Here is a 23,584-nt window from a genome sequence, read left to right as displayed (position 1 = left end):
GCCGGCGCTGCAGCTCACTAGACTAATCCTCTGCCTAGCGGCGCCGGCACACCGGGTTCTAGTCCCGGTCGGGGCACCGGATTCTGTCCCAGTTGCCCCTCTTCCAGGCCAGCTCTCTGCTGTGGCCAGGGAGTGTAGTGGAGGATGGCCCAAGTGCTTGGGCCCTGCACCCCATGGGAGACTAGGAGAAGCACCTGGCTCCTGCTTTCAGATCAGCGCAGTGCGCCGGCCACGGCGGCCATTGGAGGGTGAACCAACGGCAAAGGAAGACCTTTCTCTCTGTCTTTCTCTCTCACTGTCCACTCTGCCTGTTAAAAAAAAAAGAAAAGAAAAAAGAAAGAAAGACTTATAGCTATTTCATACAACCAGTCACCTCAAAGGTAAAGATTTGATGAATTTTGGGAATTAAAAAAGATGTAAACGGTAATAATCTAACTTCCTCCTTTCTAATTTATATCCCGTTGGTATCTTTTTCTTGCCTGTTGGTTCAGGCTAAAACTGCCAGAACCGTATATTTTTTTTCCATTTTTCCCCAAAGAAACCTTTTATTTAAGAATACAAACTTCATGCATTTCACAAATACAACTTTAGGAACATAGTGATTCTTCCCACCATACCCACCCTCCCACCCACACTCCTACCCCTCTTCGTCCTCCCTCTCCTATTCCCAGTCTTATTTTTACTGAGATCTATTTTAAAGTAACTTTATACACAGAAGATTAACTCTATACTAAGTAAAGAGTTCAACAGATTATATATTAAATAACTGTTCCTCAACAGTCTATATCTATTATTATTCCTAAACACTGATTCCTATCTATATGATCACTTTAACACTCAGAAACTGTGTATTGAATAGTAATAGTGACAGTGAACATCCTTGTCTGGTTCTGGATCTTAGTAGAAACACGTCTAGCTTTTCCTTATTCAATATGATGCTGGCTACAGGTTTGTCATATAGTCTTGATGTGTTGTTGAGTAATGTTTCTTCTATACCCAATTTGTTTGAGGTTTTTTTTTTTTTTTTTTTTTTTTTTTCAGGCAGAGTGGACAGTGAGAGAGAGAGACAGAGAGAGAAAGGTCTTCCTTTTGCCGTTGGTTCACCCTCCAATGGCCGCCGCTGCAGCCGGCGCACCGCGCTGATCCTGGCAGGAGCCAGGAGCCAGGTGCTTTTCCTGGTCTCCCATGGGGTGCAGGGCCCAAGCACCTGGGCCATCCTCCACTGCACTCCCTGGCCATAGCAGAGAGCTGGCCTGGAAGAGGGGCGACCGGGACAGAATCCGGCGCCCTAACCGGGACTAGAACCCGGTGTGCCGGCGCCGCAAGGTGGAGGATTAGCCTATTGAGCCACGGCGCCGGCTCTGTTTGAGGTTTTTAACATGAAATGATGTTGTATTTTATCAAATGCTCTCTCTGCACATATTGAGATGATCATATTGCTTTTTACTCTTCAGTTTGTTAATGTGATGTATCACATATTTTGATTTGCATATGTTGAACCATCCCTGCATACCAGGGATAAATTCCACTTTGTCTAGGTGATTGATCTTTGTTAGCTAGTATTTTATTGAGAATTTTTGCATCTATGTCCATTAGTTATATTGGTATATAGATCTCTTTCTTGTTTTGGAATTAAGGTGATGCTGGCCTCATAGAAGGAGTTTGGGAGGATTCTTCCCCTTTTAATTGTTTTAATAGTTTAAGAAGAATTGGAATTACTTATTCCTCACAAGTTTGGTAGAATTCAACAGTGAAGCCACCGGGTCTTGAGTTTTCCTTGTTGGGAAGGTCTTTATTACTGATTCAATCTCCATCTTGGTTATCTGTCTATTTAAGTTTTCAGTGTCTTTGTGCCTCAATTTTAGTAGACTGTATGTGTCCAGGAAACTATCAGTTCATTCTAATCTTTTAAATAGGCAAATGCCCTAGCATTGGGTACATTTACATTTACTACAGTCCCATCTTCCTGTTGAATTGATCCGTTAATCATTGTATAATAAATTCTTTGTTTTGATAGTTTTTTTTCTAAAGACTATTTTGTCTGATATTAGGATGGCTATTCCTACTCAGTTTGAGTTCTGTTTGCATAGAATATGTTTTTCAATCCTTTCACTTTCAGTCTGTATGTATCTTTGTTGGTGAGGTGTGTTTCTTGTAGGCAGCATATAGATGGTTCTTGTTTTTTAATCTTTTTAGCCAATCTTTATCTTTGGATAATTTAGCCCATTTACATTCAAGGTTGTTGTTGATAAGTATGAGTTGGTCCTGTAATTGTACATAAATATTTCTATTGCTTGTTTTGTATTGACTTTGTGCTTTAACTAGGAGGTTTTCTGTATTTACAGTCTTCCATGATATGGCTTATCCTTCACTGCTTCTGTGTGTAGTACATAATTATCATTTCTAAGGCAAATGGTCACAAATTCTTTTACTTTCTATTTTAGAAGGTATTTTTTCACCTTCATTTATAATGAGAGCTTCACAGAATACAGTGTGCAAAAGTAAAAATATCCTTGTTTGAAGATGACAGGATCCTATATATTGGGGAACCAAAACCCTCTACCATGAGATTATTGGAACTTATAAGAAATTTTTGTAAAATTGCAGTATATAAAATCAGTACTCCAAAATCAATAGCATTTGTATCCAAAATGATATGACCAAGAAAGAAAGAACTTGTAAGATCATTTCCATTCTTAGTAGCTACAAAAATTTAAATGCCTTTAGGATAAATTTAACCAAGGGTATGAAAGATCTCCACAATGAAAATTATAACATAATAAGGAAATAAATATAATAAAACACAAAAATAAAAAAATATTCCCACATTCATGGATCGGAATAATTAACATCACCCAAATGCCCATACCACCCAAAGCAATTTACAGAGTCAATGCAATCCAAATAAAAAGCAAGAACATTTTCAGATTTTGGACAAAATGACTGTAAAATTCATACAGAAACACAGGCGACCCCAAGAAGCTGAAGGAATATTAAACATTAAAAACAGAGCTGGGGACCAGCATTGTGGCACAGCTGGTAAGGCTGCCATCTGCAGTGCTGGCATCCCATATCGGTGCTGGTTCAAGTTCCAGGTGCTCCCCTTCTGATACAGCTCTCTGCAATGGCCTGGGAAGGTGGAAGAAGATGGCCTAAGTCTTTGGGCCCCTGTCGGGACTCCGAAGAAGCCTTGGCTCCTGGCTTTGGATCAGCTTAGCTTTGGCTGTTGTGGCCATCTGGGGAGTGAATCAGCAGGTGGAAGACCTCTCTCTCTCTCTCTCTCTCTATATATATATATATATATATATATTTCTCTCTGTAACTCTGACTTTCAAATAAATAAATAAATCTTAAAAAAAAAAGCTGGAGGAATCACAATACCATATTTCCAGACATATTATAGGATAGTTACAATCAAAATGTACTGATGCTGCCACAAAAATAAACACGAGAACCAATGGAACAGATTAGAAATCCCAGAAATTAATATACATCTACAACCAACTAATCTTTAACAAATTAACAAAACCACTCCCTGGAAAAATGACAGTATCTTCAGCAAATGGTCTTATGAAAACTGGATCTCCATATGCAGAAATATAAAACAAGATTCCTACCTTGAACCCTACACAAAAATCAACGACAATGGATAATGGATGAAAGATTTAAATCTAAGACCTGAAGCCATCAAAATACTAGAGGGAAACATAGGGGAAACACTCTAAGGTACTGACATAGGCAAGACTTATTGGATAAGACTCCAGAAGCACAGGCAATAAAAGCAAAATAGACAAATGTGATGACCTCAGGCTAAGAAGCTTCTGCACAGCAAAGGAAACACTCAACAAAGTGAATGGGCAACTGGCAGAATGAGAGAAAATGTTATGCTATACATTAAAGGATTAACTTCCAAAATATATGAGGTGCTCAAGAAACTCAATAGCTGAAAAACAAAAAAAATCCAGTTAAGAAATGGGCAAAGGCCATGAAAAGGCATTTCTCAAAGAATGAATAATATGAAATGGCCAAGAGACACATGAAAAGATGCTCAGGATCACCAGCTGTCAGGGAAGTGCAAATCAAAACCATAATGAGGTTTCACTTCACCCTAGTTAGAATGGCTATCATCTGAAAATAAAAAAATAACAAATGCTAGTGATGATGTGGGGAGAAAGGTGCTCTAATACACTGCTGGCAGAAATGTCAAAACTAATACAACCATTATGGAAGACAGTATGGAGATTCCCCAGAAAGCTGAAAATTGACCTACCATATGATCCAGCCATTCCACTTCTGGGAATTTATCTGAAGGAAATGAGATCAACATACAAAAGAGTTATCTGTACCTCCCATGTTTATTTTATTTTATTTTTTTGACAGGCAGACAGGACAGTGAGAGAGCGATAGAGAGAGAAAGGTCTTCCTTTTTCCATTGGTTTACTCCCCAAATGGCCACTAGTGCTGGTGCGCTGTGCCAATCCAAAGCCAGGAGCCAGGTGCTTCTCCTGGTTTCCCACGCAGGTGCAGGGCCCAAGGACTTTGGCCATCCTCCACTGCACTCCCGGGCCACAGCAGAGAGCTGGACTGGAAGAGGAGCAACCAGGACCAGAACCCGGGATTAGAACCTGGGGTGCCAGCACCGCAGGTAGAGGATTAGCCTAGTGAGCCACGGTGCCGGCCCACCATGTTTATTGCAGCTCAATTCACAATAGCTAAGATATGGAATCAACACAGATGTTCATCAACTGATGACTGTATAAAGAAAATGTGATATATATGTATAGAATTCCATAGTGTGTATGTGTGTATACACACACTATGGAATTCTATACAGCCACAAAAGGAGTAAAATCTTGTCTTTTTCAACAAAATGGATGTAACTAGAAACCATTATGCTTAGTGAAATAACTAAGACCCCAAAAGACAGCTATCATGTTTTCTCTGATTTGTGATAGTTGGTATACAGAGTACAAAAATGTAATGTATATGAGTAAAATTAAAATCTCTGGTATGATTATGGTTATAACCCCTGTCTATACTCCTGAGGAACAGTGGTAATTGTGCTTTATACTTGTTGAATTCTTTATTTAGTGGAGGATTAAGCCTGTGATTATCAAATAAATTGAAAGTATGTTATCACAGAAATCAAAAGGAAGGAAGGAGGAAAGAAAGAATGAATTTGAGAGTGAGGGACTGAGGATTGGAAGTATCATTATGTGCTTAAAATTGTGTATATGTGATACATAAAATCTTTTCTCTTTATTTTAAAAAAATTAAAAAGTATACCTGAGTACTAACAGCTGGAAATAATTTCACAACTCCCCAGGAACATACTTCAAAGGAATCATGTTATTTTTGCTTACAAAAAGCCCCGTGGGGGATGGGCATTTGACTTGTAGTTAAGAGATGACCTACCTATCATATTGATGCAGTGCTTAGGTTACCATCCTGATTCTGCTCTTGACTCCAGCTTCCTGCTAATTTATGCATCTGGGAGGCAGCAAGGGATGACTCCAACCTCTGCCACCTAAATGGCAGACGTTTGGGTTTCCAGCTCCTGGCTTCAGCATGGCCCAGCTTTGCTGTTATCAGCATTTGGGGAGTGAACCAGCAGATTGATGAGATCTCTTTCTCTTTCTATTTACCTTTCAAATAAGTAAATAAAGAACTTCTTGCTGTTTTAAAAAACTCTTTTTGTTACTAGAAATGTTTCTCTTGTGATATTAAAGCTCTCTTTGTGTATATTTTGAAAAAGATTTGAACCTGAGATAGAGAGAAGTGCTACAAAGTCTAGCTCTGTCTCAGATGGCCTCAAGTTTCTCTACAAGAGTGCATCTCTGTGGCTTCAACCCTGTGACCACCAAAAGGAGGACTTGGATTTGATGAACCCAGTGATTGAAATAGCTCTGCGAAAGCAATATGGTTGACATTTTATGCTTCACTTGGAATGGAGTACCCAAGTGCACTTGGGATTTTTCATTGTGGTATTTGGCCAGATTTTCCTTTTCTGTGGGTAAAAACTAATGCTTCATGAAGGCATTTTCATCCCCCTATTTCTCTTCCCAGAATCTCTACTGGTCTTGAGTCATGCCTAGTGTGCTCAGATTCCCAGGCACATCAGCCACACTGGAGGCTTGTGTTTCTGCCATGGGGAAGAATGCCCCTGATGACTGTGGTAGCCCAGCTTATGACTCACCACATCCTGACTTGCTGCCCTCCCCTTACTTGCCCTATGATAGACCAATGAGAAAACTCTCTATCCTCTACTGAAGATTTTATGTCTCTTTACACCAGTTCCAGGCTTGTTTCAAAACCTACTTCTTCCAGAAGCACTTCTTTGATAAACTAAGATGAGTAGATCACATCTTAGTTTCCATATTGGCTAAGAATTTATAAATTCATTGAGAAACTTGATTATACCATTATCCTTATTATTATCATTTAAATTAATTTGGGAGACAGAGAAAGAGAGAGCAAGCACTCTGTGTTCTGGTTCACTCTCCAAATGCCAGTCATCTCCATGATCTAGGTTTGGTAGAAGGTTCCTTATAGAACTTTTATAATTTTTTAATAATTTTTATCAAAAGATGGCAAATCACATGGTATATTATAAAATACCTCATAGGGTAGGTGTGGGAGTTGGGAATGCTTGTGAGATTGTCACTAAGTAGATGACATATGCCCTGACACTTGTGGGAACTCAGGGGGTTAGCCCTGTGGTTTTCTGGAGGAAGTTTGTTCCAGGATGAGATGACAGTTAATACAGAAGGTAGAGATGAGGGGATTTCATCCAAGAAACACTCCAGAGCCAGTGTGTCTGGAAGAAAGTAGGTGAGACTGAGAGTAGTGAGACAGAATAGGGAAAGGTCAGGTCACACCAGGACTGCTGGAGTTTTGAACAGGGAGCTGAAATGCTGTGACTGATGTTCAGAAGGATAATCTGTGTTGATAATAGGTAGGAGGGGGCAGGTTAGTAAGGGAAGCAATGGGAGATGCATAGAGATCAGCTAGGAAACTAAAGCAGTGAGGGTGGCAGGGGGTGATGGTGATTTGGAGCATGGTGACAGGGTGGAGACAGATTCTCAAGAATTCTTAAGAATTCCTGTCAAAGCAAATGCAGGATGCGAGGGAAGGAATGGAATCAGGAGGAATCCAGTTCCATGACTCAGGGTGGACCTGTCTTCAGCTGAGATGGGAGTGGCTGTGGGGAGTGTAGGTTTGGTGTGGTGGATGATGGTGGATTCAGATTTCAAGAGTTCAAATGGGGGAGCTGGCACTGTAGTGTAGTGGGTAAAGCTGCCACCTGCAGTGCTGGTATCCCATGTGCATGCTGGCTTGAATCCTGGCTGCTCCTCTTCTGATCCAGCTCTCTGCAATGGCCTGGGAAAGCAGTAGAAGATGGTCCAAGTCCTTGGGCCCTGCACCTGCATGGGAGACCAGGAAGAAGCTCTTGGCTCCTGCCTTTGGATCAGCTCAGCTCCAGCCATTATGGCCATTTGGAGAGTAAACCAGCAGATGGAAAACCTCTCTCTCTCTCTCTCTCTCTCTCTCTCTCTCTCTCTTTCTCTGCCTCTGCCTTTCAAATAAATAAATCTTTTTTAAAAAAAAAAAGACTTCAAAAGGAGATTCAAGGTGTTGCACATTTTGCTCATTGAACTGTCTAGATAGCTCTGAATCCTTGTTTATCTCGTATGCATGTAAACTTGGTGAAATCCAAGCAATCCTCAAGTGATCACTGCATTGCACCCCTTAGACAGCACTTGGGAGTCCCCACTGATGTTGCCACTTAGAGAATGGAGTGGGGGGCCAGCCTTGGGGTCCTTCAAATCTTGGGAGCCTCCTGGAGGGTCTGGGTGCAAGAATCCCAGCCATGGGAGCAGCCCTCATTGTTCTCTCTGTTGAGGACATCTAATGTCAGCTGAAAGCTGAGACAGGAGCAGAAGTAGCAGAAGAAAAGGAGCAGAGAGGGTGGGAGAAGCTTGCTCCTGAAAGGCAAGAGTAACCATAGGGAGAAGCAGAGCCACCTCCTCCCGAGGAAGAGACGAGAATGGCAGGGCTTTGGGGTTGTGTTTCTGTTCCAAACCAGCAAAGAGCCTTTATTTACCTATTGTTGAGTTTCCTTTAGTGCTGAAATACTTTCTTGCCCTTCTTTTAAAAAAAAAAAAAGATTTATTTATTTATTTGAAAGTCAGAGTTACAGAGAGGAGAAAGGCAGAAGGAGAGAGGTCTTCTATCTGATGGCTCACTCTCCAATTGGCTGCAATGACTGGAGCTGAGCTGATCCGAAGTCAGGAGCCAGGATCTTCTTCCAGGTCTCTCACATGGATGCAGGGGCCCAAGGACTTGGGCCATCCACCACTGCTTTCCCAGGCCATAGCAGAGATCGAAAGCGGAGCATCCGTGTCTTGAACCAGCTCCCATATAGGATGCTGGTGCTTCAGGCCAGGGTGTTAACCTGCTGTGCCACAGTGCCGGCCCTATCCTTCTTTTTTCTAAAAAAAATTATTTTGAAAGAGTGACAGAGAGAGGGGTCTTCCGTCTGCTGGCCCACTCCCCAAATGTCTGTTATACCCAGAGCTGGCCCAGGCAGAATTTAGGATCCAGGAACTCCATCCAGGTCTTCCACAAGGGTGATAGCGTCCCAAGTAGTTGGGCCATCATCTGCTGCATCCCAGGGACATTAGGGTCAATTTAGATTGTAAGGGGAAGTAGGACTCAACACTAGGCATGCTGCTATGGGATGTGGGAGTTCCAAGCAATGTTTTAATCTGATATACCACAAAGTATGCTCTCTTTTATTTTACTTTGTTTTTTTAAAATATTTATTCGTTATTTATTTGTTGGGAAGGCAGAGCATTATACAGAGACAGAGAGGCAGAGACAGAGAGGGAAAAAAGAGAGACATGAGATCCTCTATCCATTGATTAATTCCCCAAATGTGCAAAAGACAAGACTAGGTCAGACTGAAGCCAGGATTCATAAATTCCATCTGGGTCTCCCATGTGGTGGCAGGAGTTTAAGTATCCGGGTCATCTTCCACTGTATTCCTAGTAACATTAGCAGGAAGCTGTCTTGGAAGAACAGCAACTAGTACTTTAATTGGCACTTTGATATGAAATGCCAGCATCACAAGCTGTGGTTTAATGCACTGCACCACAATGCTGGCTCTGCTTTAAGTTTATTTTTTACCCTTGCCCTTTCTATATTTCAATATTAGCATTGGATACTGTAAATCATGCAAGATTAGATTATTTGCAATGGTAAATGTCTAAATAATGTAATATGGTAACCTAGTATGTTGAGATAACCTGGGAAGCTAAGCAGCAATAATAGGGGCCAGTAATGTGGTGCAGTAGGTTAAGCCACCACTTGCAAGGCTGGCATCCTGTATCAGAGCACCCATTTGAGTCCCAAATTCTAAGCTGAAAATCCAGTTCCCTGCTAATGTACCTCAGAAAGCAACAGATAATGGCTCCTTAGGCCTCTGCCACCCACATGGGAGACCTAGATGGAGTTACTGGCTCTGAGGATCAGTCCTGGCTATTGCTAGCATTGGAGTGAACCCCTGGTGGAAATTCTCTGTCTATCTCTTTCTGGGACTCTGAATTTCAAATAAATAAACAAACCTTTTTAAAAATGATTTTAATTTATATAAGGTGAACAAATACCATGCATTTGATATATATAGATTCACAAGCCTGGTGATAATTCCCACCATACTCTCTCACCCAGCCATGCTCCGATCCTCCTTTCTTATTCTTTCCTTTAATTGTTATAATGACAATTACATCTTATCTTATAATCATAAGATTAACCCTCCACTAAGTAAAGAATTCAACAAAAAGAAAAAAACCTGTTTCTCAATAGTAGAGACAGAACTGTAAAGAATAATCAGTTCTCAAACTGTCAATTTCACTAACATATAGTACTTCTTTTGTACTCTATTAGTTACCACAGATCATGGAAAACATAAGGTATTTGTCTTTTGGGAACTGGCTTATTTCACTAAGTGTAAGATTCAGTTGCATTCATTTTGTTGCAAGACAGGATTTCATTCTTTTTTTACAGTTGAGTAATATTCCATAGTGTATATATACCACATTTCCTTTATCCAGTCACCATTGACAGGCATGTTGGTTGATTCTATGTCTTAGCTATTATTAAATGAGCTTCATGGGGGTACAGATCACTCTTTCATATGCTGATTTCATTTCCTTTGGGTAAATATCCATGAGGGGGATGGCTGGGTCATATGGCAGATCAATTTTCAGTTTTCTGAGTTATCTTCCTACTGTCTTTCATAATGGCTATACTTGTTTGCATCCCACCTACAGTGGACTAGAGAACCTTTCTCCCCACATCCTATTGTTTGTTGATTTCTATACAAGAGCCATTCTATCTTGGTTGAGGTGAAATCTCATTGTGGTTTTGATTTGCATTTCCATGATGGCTAGTGATTCTTAGAATTTTTCTCATGTGTCTGTTGGCGATTTGAATTTCCTCTTTTGAAAAATGATTGTTCAGGTCTTTTGCCCATTTCTTAACTGAATTATTGTTGTATAGAGTTTCTTAAGCTTTTTAAGATTCTGGATATTAATCTATTATCAGTTGTATAGTTTATAAATATTTTCTCCCATTCTGTTGGTTGCCTCTTTACTTTGCTGAGTGTTTCCTTTGCAATGCAGAAGCTTCTTAGTTTGATGTAATCCCATTTATTTTTGCTTTGATTGCCTGTGCTTCTGGTGTCTTTTTCAAGAAGCCGTTGCCTTTGCCAATGTCTTGTAGAATTTCTTCAATGTTCTCCTTTAGTGATTTGATAGTATCAGGTCATAGATTTAGATCCTTGATCCATTTTTATTTTTTTTATAAGACAAAAGGTTAGGGTATTGTTTCATAATTCTACATACAAAATCCAATTTTCCCAGCACCATTTGTTGAAGAGACTGTCCTTTCCCCAAGGAATGATTTTAGTCCCTTTGTCAAAGATTAGTTGATTATAGACACATGTATGGGTTTCTGGGGATTCTATTCTGTTCCATTGGTTTATATGTCTATTTTTGGGCCAGTATCAAGCTGTTTTGATTGTAACTTCCCTGTAGCATGTCTTGAGGTCTGGTATTGTGATGCTTCTCTTAGGTAGGAAGTCAGAAATGAGCTTATGTGTGCATGACAAAGGCCTAAGGAATTGACATCTAGGTCCAACACATCTGCATCTCAAGGTCATCCTGATAACCTTCCAGGTGCAGCCCAGTATGTGCACTTGAAACATCCTGCCCTGCCCCTTTTACCCGATAATCTTCCAGGTGAGGGTCCTGCTCCTTCGACCTGATAACTTTCCAGGTGCAGCCCAGTATCTGCACTTCAAGCATCCTGCCCCGGATCCTGATCTTCCAGGGGGTCCTGCCCATCCTTCCTCTAACTGGGGTGATGCCAACCAGGTTCCTCCTGTCTGATAACTTCAGGGGGAAAACTCAGAAAGGAATTTTTAGTATTTACATCCAAAAAGCCCTTTATTCCAGGAGGAGAAGACAAGACCCATCCCCTTAAAAATCCCCGCCTCAACTGGACTGTGCACTCAGCCCTCTCTGCTGAGCCACCTGGCCTGCCCAGGTGTATTCTCTTCACTCAACCATGTAACATTGCTCTCCCCGAGTCTGAGCGACTGGGTACTGTCTCTCAGGTTCTGTCTGGAGAGGTGCCCATCTATTCTTATGGATGTTCCTACCCTAATAAACCTTGCTATTTTGAATTCTTTCTTGTGCGAAGACAAGAACCCTTGCTTCCTCCGGTAACACATCTGTTTTTGTTTCTTTGTTTAATATTGCTTTAGCTATTCAGGGTCTCTTGTGTTTATATATGAATTTTAGCATCATTTTTCCTAGATCAGAGAAGAATGTTGTTGGTATTTTAATTGGGATTGCATTGAATCTGTAAATCGCTTTTAGTTAGTAAGGACATTTTGATGATATTAATTCTTACAGTACACTAATATGCAAGATTTTTCCATGTGTTCATGTGTTATATCTTCTTCTGTCTCTTGCTTTAATGTTTTATAATTTTCTTGGTAGGGATCTTTCACCTCCTTGATTGAATTTATTCCAAGGTATTTAACTTTTTTTTTTTTTTTTTTGGCTATTGTGAATGGGACTAAACCTTCAAGTCTTTTCTCAGCCATCAATTTGTCTGTGTTACAAAGGCTATGGAATTTTGTGTGTTGATTTTATATCCTGAAACTTTACCAAACTATCTTATGAGCTCCAATGTCTCTTAGTGGAGTATTTTAGTTACCCTATATACAGAATCATGTCATCTACAAACAGGGATAATTTGACTTCCTTCGTTCCAATTTGTGTCCAGATTATTTCTTTTTCTTGCCTAATGGCTCTGGCTAAAACTTCCAGGACTATGTTTAATAGCAATGATGAAACTTGGAACCCTTGTCTGGTTCTAGATCTTAGTGGAGATACTTCCACATTTCTCCCATTCAATATGATGCTAACTGTGGGTTTGTTATATACTCCTTGATTGTACTGAGGATTGTTCCTTCTATACCCAATTTTCTAAAGGTTTTTTTTTTTTTTTTACTCATGAAAGAATGTTATATTTTATCAAATGCTTTTGCTGCATCTACTGAGATAATCATATGCTTTTTTTTTTGGACAGGCAGAGTGGACAGTGAGAGAGAGAGAGAGACAGAGAGAAAGGTCTTCCTTTTCTGTTGGTTCACCCCTCAAAGGCTGCTCTGGCTGGTGTGCTGCGCCTGGCGCACTGTGCTGATCCGAAGCCAGGAGCCAGGTGCTTCTGCTGGTCTCCCATGCAGGTGCAGGGCCCAAGGACTTGGGCCATCCTCCACTGCCTTCCCGGACCACAGCAGAGAGCTGGACTGGAAGAGGAACAACTTGGACAGAATCTGTGCCCCAACCAGGATTAGAAAATGGTGTGCCAGCGTCGCAAGTGGAGGATTAGCCTAGTGAGCTGTGGCTCTGGCCAATCATATGCTTTTTATTCTTCAATTTGTTAATGTGATGTATCACATTTATTTATCTGTGTAAGTTGAACCATCCATGCACGACAGGGATAACTCTCACTTGGTCCAGGTGAATGAAGTTTCAGATTTGATTAGCTTGCATTTTGTTAAAGATTTTTGAATCTATGTTCATCAGGGATATTGGTCTATAGTTTTCTTTCTTCACTGTTTCTTTTTCTGGTTTTGCTATTAAGTTGATGCTGGCCTCATAGAAGGAGTTTGGAAGGATTCCCTCCTTTAAAATTATTTTGAATGGTTTCAAAAGAATTGGAATCATTTCTTCTCTAAAGTCTTGTAGAATTCAGCAGTGGAACCATCTAGTCCTGGGTTTTCTTTGTTGGTATGATCTTTATTACTGATTCAATCTCCATCTTGGTTATTGGTCTGTTTAGGTTTTTGGTGTCTTCATGCCTCTTTTGGTAGATTAGATGTGTCCAGGAATTATCCATTTATTCTTGATTTCAAAATTTGTTGGCATATAGCTGAAGTAATTCCTGATGATTCTTTTTATTTCTTTTATTTTATTTCTTTTTATTTTATTTATTTGTTACATCTCTGATTTTATTTTTATTTATTTATTTTTTAAACTTTTACTTAAGGTATACAAATTTCATGTATTTCATTTATGCAGACTTAGGAACATAGTGATACTTCCCACCCTATCCTTATTCCTGCCCATGCTCCCACACTTCCTCCTGCTTCCTCTCTTAATCTCTCTCTTAATGTTTACAATGATCTAATTTTAGTTTAATTTTTACTCATGAGATTAATCCTACACTAAGTAAGAGTTCAACAAATAGTAAGAAGGAAAAACCCCACTGTTCAGAGCTGTAAACAATCATCAAAGCTTCGTATACAATACATTTTTTTTTTGACAGGCAGAGTTAGACAGTAAGAGAGAGAAACAGAGAGAAAGGTCTTCCTTTACCGTTGGTTCACCCTCCAATGGCCGCCACGGCCTATGCGCTGCGGCCTGCACACCACGCTGATTAGAAGCTAGGAGCCAGGTGCTTCTCTTGGTCTCTCATGCGGGTGCAGGGTCAAGGACCTGGGCCATCCTTCACTGCACTCCCTGGCCCAGCAGAGAGCTGGACTGGAAGAGGGGCAACTGGGACAGAATCCGGCAACCTGACTGGGACAGAACCTGGTGTGCCGGTGCCGCAGGCGGAGGATTATCCTAACAATACATTTTTATACTTTATTAGTTACCATAGATAAGGGAATATTTATGGTATTTTTCTCTTTGGGACTGGCTTTTTTTGCTAAGCATAATGGTTTCCAATTGCATTAATTTTGTTGCAAAAGACAAGATTTTATTCTTTTTTTGTGGCTGAATAGTATTCCCTAATACATATATAGCACATGTTTTTAACCTGGTCATCAGCTGATGGACTTCTGGATTGATTCCATATCTTAGCTATTTTAACTTGAGCTGTAATAAACACGGGCATACTGGTAACTCTTTCATATGCTGATTTTAATTCCCATGGGTAAATTCCTAGGAGTAGAATTATTCATCTGGTAGATCTATGTTCATCTTTCTGAGCTATCTCAATAATGCCTTCCACAATGGTTGTACTAGTTTACTTTCCCACCAGCAGTGTATTAGGGTGCCTTTTCTTCCACATCCTTGTCAGCATTTATTGTTTATTGATTTCTGTTTGAGAACCATTCTAACTGGGATGAGGTGAAACCTCAATGTGATTTTGATTTGCATTTCCCGGATGGCTAGTGTTCTTGAGCTATTTTCATGTGGGTTGGCCATTTGAATGACCTTTTTTTTTTTTTAAGATTTTTATTTATTTACTTGACAGGTAGAGTTACAGTGAGAAAGAGAGAGAGAGAGAGAGAGAGAGAAAGATCTTCCTTCCGTTGGTTCACCACCCCCCATGCCTGTTCAAGTCTTTTACCCATTTTTTTTACTGGATTGTTTGTTTTGTTGTTGTTGTTGAGTTTCTAGAGTTATTTATAGATTCTGAATATCAATCCTTATCAGTTTTATTGTTTGCAAGTCTTTTCTCTCATTCTATTTGTTGTTTCTTCACTTTTTTATGTTTCTTTTGCAATGCAGAAGTTTCTCAGCTTGGTGTAATCATGTTTATTTATTTTTGCTTTGATTGCCTGTGCTTTAAGGGTCTTTTCCAGAAAGTCTTTGCATATGCCAAGCTCCTGCAGTGTTTTCCCAATGTTCTCCTCTAGTACTCTGAGTGTTATCAGGTAACAGATTTAGATCCTTGTTCCATTTTGAGTTGTTTTTTTTTTACAATGTGTAAAGTATGGATCTTGTTTCATACTTCTACACTCGGAGATCTAATTTCTCAGCACCATTTGTTGAAGAGATTGTCCTTTCTCTAGGGAATGATTTTAGCTCCTTTGTCAAAGATTAGTTGGCTGTAGATTTTGTATTGATTTCTGGAGTTTCTCTTCTGTTCCATTAGTCTACATATCTATTTTTGTGCCAGTACCAGACCTTCTTGATTATAATTGTCATGTAATATGTCTTAATATCTGATATTGTGTTGCCTCCAGCTTTGTTTTTGTTGTATAATATTTCTTTTGCTATTTGGGGTCTCTTGTGTGTCTATATGAGTTTTAGTACCATTTTTTTGTAGATCTGAGAAGAATGTCATTCATATTTTTATTGGGATGCATCTATGATTTTATTTGATCATCTCTCTTTTTTCTTAGTTGGGCTAATGGTATATAATTTTTTAAAATTTTTCAATAAACCAGATATACATTATCCTGATCTTTCATAATGTTTTTTTGGATTTCAGTTTTGTTTATTTCTACTCCAATTTTAAATATTTCTTTCCTCCTACTTATTTTGGGCTTGGCTTGTTGTTTTTTGAGGTCCTGGGATGCACTGATAGCACATTTATTTGACGCCTTTTGATTTCTTGATGTAGGCACTGATTGCTATAAACTTCCCTCTTAACCTGCTTTTCCTGTATCCCATAACTTTTGATATGTTGTATTGTCATATCCATTCATTCCCAGGATTTTTTGATCTCCCTTTTGATATATTTTATGACCCACTGTTCATTCAAAAGTATGTTGTTCTGTATCCATGTGTTGCATATTTTCTAGATTCTTGGTTGCTAATTTCCAGCTTTATTCCATTGTGATTAGAAGAAATACATGGTGGCTTCATTTTTTAAAAATTTTCTGGCAATTGCTTTATGGCCCAGCATATGGTGTATCCTAGAGAAAGTTTTATGCACTGATGAAAAGAATGTGTATTCTTCAACTGTGGGATGAAATGTTCAATAGATATCAATTAGATACATTTGATCCACAGTGTAGGTTAGTTCTGTTGTTTCTTTGTTGATTTTATGTGTAGTTGATCTGTCCATTTATAAAAATGAGTTGTTGAAGTTCCCTCATTACTGTTGTATTGCAGACTGTCTCCTTTTAGATCCATTAACATTTGTTTTAAATGGTCAGATGCCTCAGCATTTGTTGCATATACATTTATTATAGTCTCATTTTCCTGTTGAATTGATTCCTTAATCATTACATAATGCCCATCTTCCTCTCTTTTAACAGCTTTTTGTTAAAGCCTATTCTGTTTGATACTAGAATGGCTACATATGCTCATTTTTTGCTTTCTGTTTGCATGGAATATTTTTTCCATCCTTTCATTTACAGTCTGCCTGAATATTTGTTGGTGAGCTGTGTTTCTTGTAGGCAGCAAATTGATGGATCTTGTTTTTTTAATCCATTCAGCTAGTCATTATCTTTTAATTGAATAATTTAGGTCATTTTCACTCAAGATTACTATTGATAAGTACGACTTGGCCCTGCTGCTTCTCTGTAAATATTCCTATTGTTTGCTTTGGTCTTCCTTTGTACTTTTAATGAGAGATTTTCTAGCTTCCTATTCTTTCATAAAGATGACTATCTTTTGTGTTTCTATATGTAGCAGATAGTTAAGCATCATTTGTAAGGCTGGACAAATGGTGACAAATTCTTTCAATTTCTGTTTATTATGGAAGGTCTTTATTTCACTTTTATTCATAAATGAGAGTTTTGTAGGGTACAGTATTCTGGGTAGACAGTTTTTATCCTTTATGACATGGACTAGGTCTCTCCTAGCCTATAGGAATTCTGATGAGAAATTGGCCTTCAGTCTAATTGGAGATCTTCTGACAGTTATCTGATGTTTCTATCATGCACATTTTAGAATCTTTTCTGTATGTTCTACTGTTAAAAGTATGACTACAATGTGTTGTGGTGAAGATCTTTTCTGGTCATTTCTAGTAGGAGTTCTATGTACTCCCTGTGCTTGGATATCCCTTTTTTTCTCCAAATTAGGCAAGTTTTCTATAACTATTTCCCTGAATAGACTTTCTAGTCCATTCTCTCTTTCCACAGCCTCAGGAAATTCTAAGATCTGTATGTTGGGTTGTTTGATAGTATCCCATAAATCTCAAATAGTTTTTTTAATTTTTTTTTTTTTTTTGCTTATTAAGATATTTCCAAAGCTGGCGCCATGGCTCACTAGGCTAATCCTGCACCTGTGGAGCTGGCACCCCGGGTTCTAGTTCTGGTCGGGGCGCTGGATTCTGTCCCAGTCGCTCCTCTTTCTGTCCAGCTCTCTGCTGTGGCCTGGGAGTGCAGTGGAGGATGGCCCAAGTGCTTGGGCCCTGTACCTGCATGGGAGACCAGGAGAAGCATCTGGCTCCTGGCTTTGGATCAGCATGGTGCGCAGACCACAGTGCGCTGGCCGTGGAAGCCATTGTGGGGTGAACCAACAGAAAAGGAAGACCTTTCTCTCTGTCTCTCTCTCTCTCACTGTCCACTCTGCCTGTCCAAAAAAATTTTTTAAAAAATTTAAAAAAAGATATTTCCAAAGAGATGTTTTCTAGCTTGGATATTTTTTCTTTTGCCTCACCAAGTCTGCTGTTAAGGTTTTCCACTGTGTTTTTTATTTGACACATTGAATTCTTCTAATACTTATAATACTAGAATAGAATTATAATATAGAATTCTTTTCCAATATTTCAGTTTTATTTCTGTTCAAAATCTCTTTATTGTGTAAAATTTTTCATCCATATCTTTATTTCATCCATTTCTTTAATTTTTTTTCATCCATTTTTTAACTCATGAATTTACTTCTCATTGCTTCTGAATAATTCTATAACCATTTTTTTAAAGATTTATTTTTATTTATTTGGAAGACAGAGTTACAGAGAGAGGTAGAGAGAGAGAGAGAGAGAGGTCTTCCATCTGCTGGTTCACTCCCCAGATAGCCACAACAGCTGGAGCTGTGCCGATCCGAAACCAGAAGCCAGGAGCTTCTTCTGGGTATCCCATGTGGGTGCAGGGGCCCAAGGACCTGGGCCATTTTCTACTGCTTTCCCAGGCCATAGCAGAGAGCTGGATTGGAAGAGGAGCAGCTGGGACTAGAACCGGAGCCCAAATGGGTTGTTGGCCCTTCAGGCCAGGGTGTTAACCTGCTGTGCCACAGTGCCAGCCCCCAGACCATGTTTAAATTATTTCTCAGGCATTTCAAAAATTTCTTCATCTTCTCATTATAATATTGAAGTGCTGCTGTGTTCCTTTAGGGAAGTCAGTCATGATGTCTTCTTTGTTCTTATTTCTTGTATTTCTGTGTTTATTTTTAGGTATTTGTCCAAACATTTGTTTGTTTTCTCTACTAGTGAGTTTTATCTTTGAACTATGCCTCTGTGGCTTAGAGGAGTGTCTGCTCCTTCAGTGAATACCCAGAGGCATGTGCTATGTGGATCAAGGAGCTCTGGTCAGTACTCAAGAATCGGGTGAAAATCCAGGGTGACACGCAAATCAGGCATGGTAAAGCTCTTCTGTTGTCAGCAGTGGGGGAGGGTATAACCAGGTCAGTTGACATAATCCCAATTTCACCTCCTCTCTTCCAAGGTGACCAACACCTAGGGTTATCTCATAGTGGTTAAACCCTCACCCACCATGGTGTATGAGCTACACAAAGGACCTATTCAGTCTTCAGTGTGAGCACAGGCTGTCCAGGAGCTTTGAGACTCTGATACCAGATACAATGATTGCCCAGAGACCTGGCTACAACCCATGCCCTAATGTGCAGTCACAGAATTCCCACAGTCACAGCATGTGAGGCTCCCACAGTCATGGATTCATTAATAAATTCATGTAGAACGAGCAAGTGAATTTGTATTTTTTCCTGTGCTTCCTTGGAAGGGATGAAGGTAGTCAGGACAAAGATGAAGTAAAACCACCTACAATGGCTAAGCATGAGCAATGTTCAGACTCCAGGTTAGCCCTGGTAAGGTCTGTGATAGAGGAAATTGGTTGTATATTTTTTGTGTGTGTGTGCACAGCAATTGTTGTTTTCTTCAGTGCAGAGACACATATATTCATCTGTGTGTCTGTATTCTCAGTGTGCCTTGCATGCAGTAGGCACATAATAAGTGACTGCACAGTATAATTAGGAAGAATGGGTTGAGTTGCTCACGTCAAGTCTTGCGTAGTTTAGTGGTGTGAGTTTGGAAGTCAGTCTTAGCCCTTGAGTAGCAGCCTCCAAAAAGGAAAGCATTCTTTGATCATATAAAGCTGTGTGATGTCCATGGAGGAAACCATGATTAAGTTTCAGGAAGCATAAAAGGAAGATAAGCCACAATGTGACTTCATGGGTCCGGATGGGTGAGCCTGATGCTGAAGGCTTCTGATATCAAGACTGACCTGACTCATAAGCTACGTTTTGGAATAACATCCTTTCTTTTCCCTGTTCTTATCCACATCACATTACTGTGGTGTTCTCTCTCCCATACATCACTGAACCTGGACGTGATCTGAGAGGGCCTGCAATCCACAGCTCAGATTTCCCAAAACTGGTTACAAGCTATCCTCTCATGGCATCAAAAGAGATTCACATCATCACGGGTGGTATCTCAGTCTGCAAATGGCAAATTCCTACTATCTATCTTTCAGAAGGACATGGATGAGATGCAGATGACCCACTGTATCCATGGGTCCTTCATCCCTGGATTAAACCATTTGTAGTTGGAAATAATTGGAAAAACAGTTATATACGCATTGAACATGTAATGACATTTCTCCATGTATTTATTCCCTAGGCAATACAATATAACAGCCATTTACAGAGCATTTACATTGTATTCAGTTTTTTTTAAGTCTTTAAGGATAATTTAAATTATATGAGAGGATGAATGTTAGCTATATTCAAGGATGATGCCATTTTATATAAGGGAATCCAACATGTACAGAGTTGGTTCTCCAAGGGGAGAGGGAGAGGGATCCTAGAAACAAACCCCCATAAATGACAAGCGATGACTTATAATTCAGTGAGCATATAAATATAGAATAAAATTAAGAAAGAAATCCAATAGTTGCATGGTTTTTAACCCAGTCTATTTCCAACGCAGCACCAGATTTTCTTGACATGATAAAGAAACAGCTTCAGTTTTTCAGGGAGATGATGCCATAACCCTGATTATATTTGCCTGCAATTGTCAATTCCTGATAGCTTTGCAAGAGTGTGAGAAAAAAACAGGGCTCTTTGAGAAGCATTTCTAGGTGATTTTTGGACAATGATGAGAAAGAATGAAAAGAACAAGCACAGTAGATGACTGGGGTGGGAGGGTATCCTGAGTTTGCTTAATGATCCTCAGTTTGATTCCTTATTTCTTCACGTTAGAAAGCAGGGATCATTCATTCATTCAACAAACATTTGCTTATCTCTCACTATAGTTTCAAATTATGTTCTTGGCATTGGAGCAGGGACAGGGAAATTTTTCTGCCAAGGGTTATTTGGATATTTGTAACATTCACAGGTCATATAAAGTTATTAATTTCAATATTAGTCTGCTATAGATCTATTGAATTTTGAGTCTTGCCTGCAGTTGCCTAGGTAGGGTCAGACCAAATGATTCCATGGGTCTTGTAGGACCTGTGAGCCATAGTGTTCCCACTCCTGGACTAGAACTATATATCAGTGAACAAAATAGGAAAGGAAAAAAAAATAAAACAGCTTTGTCCTCATGCAGCTTCCAATCTAGTGGGGGAAGTAGCTCCTGTCATCCATTTCTTTGTCCCTTGTAAGAAAGACAAACCCAAGAAAAGCAGCATGTTATTCCCATCCCTGCTTCTGATTTTGTCAACCTTTCCTGCTCCACACCTGTCGCAAGTCCCCGTGATTTTCCCAGGGCCCTCTTGGAAATACAGCAAGCACTGAGGAAGTTGCTCCTACTCTCGGCAGTTGCGTCAGAGGATGTTCAGAGAGGGCAGTTTCCACTCTTTCAGAGGCATGAACCCAATTCACCTCTTCTCACCAGAGCCAGAATCTTCCCCTACTGCCCCAGGCAACACTGTGCATCAGGCAGCAAGGTGCAAGACGTGGAACTCCTCGCTGACCATTCTCTGTGCACCTCCAAATCCAGTCACTGGTCGAGGTCTATAGACATGAGATTCCGTGTCTTTCTTATCCTCCCTTTCTGCTCCCACCATTTCTCACCCATACACTTGTCAGAGCCTCCCATCTCCCTTTTCTCAAATCCATCCTCCACGTTGTTGTGAGATTTACCATCCAAGAACCAGTTTTGACCATGCCTACTTCTTGCCTTTCCCCAACCTTCGCTGGCCTCCCACCTGAGAAGCATGTGTGTCCTGATGCTCCCCAGCTCTCCTGTAAGCATCCTTGCACGTCACTGCACTAAGCTGTCCCACATAGTGATGACTTACATTTCCTGATGCATTCCCCATGCTTTCTGAGAGCTGAATCTTGGCTCCCACTCTTGCTTCCATGTGGAATTCCCCACTCACATCACTGTCTTTTGAAATTCTACATGGCAATGACTATGGAATCCAAATTTCATTTCCTTCCTGAAATTTTTTTCTGAGTCGCCTACTGAATCACACCTCTCCTGTAGCACTTGGCCTGTCTCTCATGGTTGCTGTCCCTCTCTGCTTTTGTTTGTCTCTTACTAGCTATGGCTTCCTTGAGGCATGGCCACCTCTTTGTGATTTATATTATTGTAGGTGCTTGATTATGGAATCATGTGTCTTTGAAGCATGTGGCCAGGTCAGCAAGTTGAGGGAGAGCACAGTTACTGGTTGGGGCCAGGTTGGGTTGAAGGGATGTGCATATTTATTTTGTGAGTAGGACTTTAGATGTCGCTTTTGTTGGGCTTGGGGTCAGTGATGTTTGCAATGTTTCCATTGGGAAATGAGGCCAAGAAGTCTGAGCTCACGAAGATGAGGGGACAATCCTTTGATTTACGAAAGGGACTGGAAATGGCAGGCACTGAATAGTGTTATGTCACAGTTACTTTACAATTTGTGGAAAGTGCAGTGGAGAGAGAGAAATCATGTTCCCTGAGTATCTGGAATGTGCAGTGTAGTGCAGTGTAGCCTGTGCTTGGTTCTTTGTGCATATATAATGGTGATAATAGCAACCACTTGTGAAGTTCTTACTATGTGCCAAGTTGACTCTCCATGTTTTATCTGTAATAACTCATTCTCATCACAACACTGTGAGTAGATGTTATCATATGAGGAAATTGAGGCACAGAAGATGTAATTAACTTATCTAAAATCACACAACTGGGCACAGGGGGTGTGGTGTCAAAGACCAGCTCTTTATGCCACTGCTGGGCTGAACTGCGTCCAATCCTTGCAACCACCTCTAAGACCAGTGACAGTACCTTCATTTTACAGATGAGAAAACTGAGTGTCCAAAAGGCTAAACAGCTTTCCCATAGATGGATACAGACTAACTGATCCACGTGGGATTCCAGTTCGGCTTTCTCAGTGGTGACAGGAGCACCCATGCGCTTCCACTTACTCCTAGCGGTGTCTGTAAGTGATCATTAAGTGCTTTCGGGAGATTACAGAGACCAGAAGCATTTTTTTCGGGCTGGCTGATGTCTAGCAAAGAACTGTTTAGAACTAGACAAAGAGGCTTCATTCTGGAGAAATCCTTATACTTTCTTCTTTCATGCTTCTTTTAGTGACTCTGAATCAAACTTGACAGTTTCCTGGCAGTCAGTGTCCAGTTTGGAGTTAACGGCATGGCATGCACAGTTGGGTCAATGAATGACCTCCTGGGCTGTGAAATCCAGGAAATACCCTTTGAGTTCATCAGAGTTGCTCAGAGAAGGATGTTGATTTTTCCAAGTTTTTACGCTTGTTCCCAGAAGACTCTGGAGTGTCAGTTTGATTCATTTATCAAACTGGGAAATGCTTTATAACTTTGGCCCCATTACGTACTTATCTGTCCTAGATGAGTTCACGCCTTGTGTAGCACGTTCATACAGCCTGGGTCTCTTCAGCAGCACAGCCAGTGGCAGTGTCATTCATGCAAACATCCACTTCTCATCACATCATTAATGAAATGACCTCTTTTACTTGATCAGTATTTGGAGAACAATTTTTTTTTTTTTTGACAGGCAGAGTGGACAGTGAGAGAGAGACAGAGAGAAAGGTCTTCCTTTTCCGTTGGTTCACCCCTCAGTGGCCGCTGCGGCTGGCGCACCACGCTGATCTGAAGCCAGGAGCCAGGTGCCTCACCTGGCCTTCCATGCG

General features: G+C 40.2%; 1 long non-coding RNA gene across 1 annotated transcript; it reads left to right on the top strand.

Moving 5' to 3' along the window:
* The first annotated feature begins 313 nt into the window (after positions 1–313).
* Positions 314–22,858, top strand: LOC100351168 (uncharacterized). The gene is made up of 2 exons (XR_011390138.1): positions 314–380; positions 22,718–22,858. It is a non-coding gene; the product is annotated as an uncharacterized lncRNA (long non-coding RNA).
* The last annotated feature ends 726 nt before the right edge of the window (positions 22,859–23,584 follow it).

This window comes from Oryctolagus cuniculus, chromosome 7 (genome assembly GCF_964237555.1).
Source record: "Oryctolagus cuniculus chromosome 7, mOryCun1.1, whole genome shotgun sequence".
NCBI classification, from domain to species: Eukaryota; Metazoa; Chordata; class Mammalia; order Lagomorpha; family Leporidae; genus Oryctolagus; species Oryctolagus cuniculus.
Note: the sequence above shows the minus strand (reverse complement) of the source record. Positions and strands in the feature narration are given on the sequence as shown.